Here is a 3,133-nt window from a genome sequence, read left to right as displayed (position 1 = left end):
CCTCAGCCTCTCAAGGCGCGGGATTACAGGCTGAGCCACCGAGCCTGGCTCCAATTTACTTTCTAAATAAACAATATTTTCTAACCAAAAAAAAGAAAAGAAAAGAAATTGTGGTAAAGTATGCATACCATAAAACTGACCTTTTTGACCGTTTGGTGTATGTACGTTCTTATCGTTTTGCAGCCAACTCCACTCCACCATTTATCTCTAGAACCCCTTCATCTCCCCACTTGAAACTTGGCGCCCATTGAACACTGGCTCCCTGTGCCCCTTCCCCCAGCTTCTGGAAACCCCCTTTCACTTCTGGGCCCTGGCCTTGAACTTTGAAGGTGTGGGAGGTATTGGTGGGTTTTGATCAGAGACGTGCAGTGATTGGACTTCTTAGGTTTTAATAGACACTCTCGGGCGCTGTGTTGAATCAGCAAGCAGGCAAGCGAGGGTGGAAGCAATAGGTCATCAGGAGGCCTCTGCCATCATCCAGGCAAGAGAAGACAGTGACTTGGACCAGAGAGGTTGCAGGGAGGCGGTGAGAAGTGGGAACAAGTCCAAATCAGAGCCAACAATACTTCTGGATAGGTTGGGCGTCACTGTGGGAGAGAAGGAGGAAGCTAGGGTGACAGAAAACCAAACGCCGCCTGTTCTCACTTAGAAGTGGGCGCTAAACCAGGGCTCTGCAAAGACATGGAGGATGAAATGATGGACGCTGAAGACTCAGAAGGTGGGGAGGGGTGCGGGGCTGAAAACTCACCTGTCGGGTACAGTGTGCCCTGGTGGGATGGCAGGAACCCTCAAAGCCCAGACCAAAAACCACTTGTACCCCTAAAGGTATGGAAATAAATTAAGAAAAAAAGGACAATCCCCCTTTCTTTGGCCTGAGCAACTGAAAAAACAGAGCGACCATAAACTTAAGTGGAGAAGACTTCAGAGGAGGAAGTTTTATGGGAGAGAGGCTGAAGCCATCCTCACAAGGTTAACGAGAATTCTGGACAGAAATGCAGTTGTAATTAAGCGTTAATCGGGCTGCATTTTGACCTATTTCTTTATAACCGAAAAGTTCGAATAGCAATAGATACTAATCATTGCACCCCCATTGTTCCCATGGACAGGATTTCTTTCTTTCTGTTTTCTTTTTCTTTGAGTCAGAGTCTCACTCTGTCATCCAGACTGGAGTGCTATGGCATGCTCACGGCCATTGCAGCCTCAACCTGCTGGGCTCAGGCGATCCTTCTGCCTCAGCAGCCTTCCAAGTAGCTGGAACCACAGGTGAGACACCACACCTGACTAATTGATTGTAGAGACGAGGTCTCACCATGTTGCCCAGGCTGGTCTTGAATCCCTGTGCTGGGATTACAGGTGTGAGCCACCACGCCTGGCCCTGGACAGATTTCTGACATTAGAGTCATAAGGCTTTTGTTTAAGAATTGCTTATGATGTTTTTCAGATTCCAAGCTTCAGCAAAACAGCTGACGCCCACCAGTTTGAAGACACCCACAGAGGGACAGGAATCGCATGAGAATGCAGTTTCTTCATCTCCTCATCTCGTGAGTTTATCCTGCATTTTTCTACCAATAAACCATCTCCACACTTTGCCTCCCTTCAGAACCCAACCCCCAAACTCCTCCTATCTCCTTGTTTAGCAGCCCTACGATTCAAACTCTTTCTCTGGTGCAACCCGGTGTGTCTCTGTGTATGGGCCACTTGCTGTATGCATTGGGAAACAGACCTATTACAGTTACAAGATCAGGAGCTCAGTTCTGGGCATGTCAAGAATGAGATACCTCATTAAACGTTCAGGCCAAGATGCTGAACGGAACTTGGTCTGAAGTTCATGGTGCTTAATGCCACGGAACTGAGAGTTCACCAATGTAGCAAGAATAGCCAGAACAAAACAAAAACAAAAACAAAAACAAAACCCCAAACTCCCTGTAAGTCCTGGAAGTGAGTCTTAAGCCTTTTCAAGATTAAAAGGTCAGCTACACAAGGAGGAACCATTTTCGTTAAGAAATAATTTTCCCTTTCTTCCTTTCTGCTGTAGGCCTGGGTGGTGGCCGTCGAAATGGGCCAGTTCATGAAGCCCGGGAAGGTTGATACTGGTCCTGGCGGGACGCTATTCCGGATGCAAAGCCGTCATCGTGAAGAACATTGATGACGGCCCCTCAGGCCGCCCCTGCAGCCATGCCCTGGTGGCTGGAATGGACTGCTATCCCCCAAAGTGACAGCTGCGATGGGAAGAAGATTGCCAAGAGGTCAAAGATCAAATCTTTTGTGAAAATTCATATCTATAATCACCTCACGCCCACAAGGTGGATATCCCCTTGAACAAAACTGTTGTCAACCAGGATATCTTCAGAGACCCTGCTCTTAAACACAAGGCCTGATGGGAGGCCAAGGTCAAATTCTAAGAGAGGGCAAGAACAAGTGGTTCTTCCAGAAGCTGCGGTTTTAGATTTTTTTTTTTGTTGTTTCAGTCATTAAAATTTTTTTAAATGAATAAAAAAAATGAAAGAATTTTCACTAAGAGTTACAGAGATTGACTGGGTGCAGTGGAGCATGCTTGTAATTCCAGCACTTTGGGAGATTGAGGCAGGAGGATTGCTGGGAGTTTGAGACCAGCCTGAGTAAATAGCAAGACTCTGTCTCCACAAAAAATTAAAAAAAAAAAAATTAGCCAGGTGTGGTGGTGTGTTCCTGCAGTCCCAGCCACTCGGGAGGCTGAGACAAAGAATCATCTGAACCCAGGAGGTCGAGGTTGTAGGGAGCCATGACTGTGCCACTGCATTCCAACTTGGATGACAGAGCAAGACTCTGACTCAAAAAAAAAAAAAGTTACAGCTATTCCATCATGTAGCCATTATGAAAGACGAATTTGGAGGTTTTAGGTAATTTGGAAAATTGCTTGTGATACATTAAGAACAGAAAGGAGGCCGGGCTCGGTGTCTCAGTCTGTCATCCCAGCACTTTGGGAGGCCGAGGTGAGTGGATTGCCTGAGCCCGCGGGTTCGAGACCCACCCTAAGGGGCAACTTGATGAGACCTCATCTCTATAATAAGTCAAAAATTAGCCAGGTGTGGTAGCGCGTGCCTGTAGTTCCAGCTACTTGGAAGGCTGAGGCAGCAACAGGTCAGTGCTGGGG

At 47.1% G+C, this 3,133-nt stretch overlaps 1 pseudogene; it reads left to right on the top strand.

Moving 5' to 3' along the window:
* The first annotated feature begins 2,056 nt into the window (after positions 1–2,056).
* On the top strand, positions 2,057–2,446 carry LOC103275038 (annotated as a pseudogene).
* The last annotated feature ends 687 nt before the right edge of the window (positions 2,447–3,133 follow it).

Source organism: Carlito syrichta, unplaced genomic scaffold, assembly GCF_000164805.1.
Source record: "Carlito syrichta isolate Samal-C Ts95f unplaced genomic scaffold, Tarsius_syrichta-2.0.1 Scaffold315185, whole genome shotgun sequence".
Classification (NCBI taxonomy): domain Eukaryota; kingdom Metazoa; phylum Chordata; class Mammalia; order Primates; family Tarsiidae; genus Carlito; species Carlito syrichta.
The sequence above is the reverse complement of the archived record's forward strand: the minus strand, read 5'-3'. Positions and strand labels throughout refer to the sequence as shown.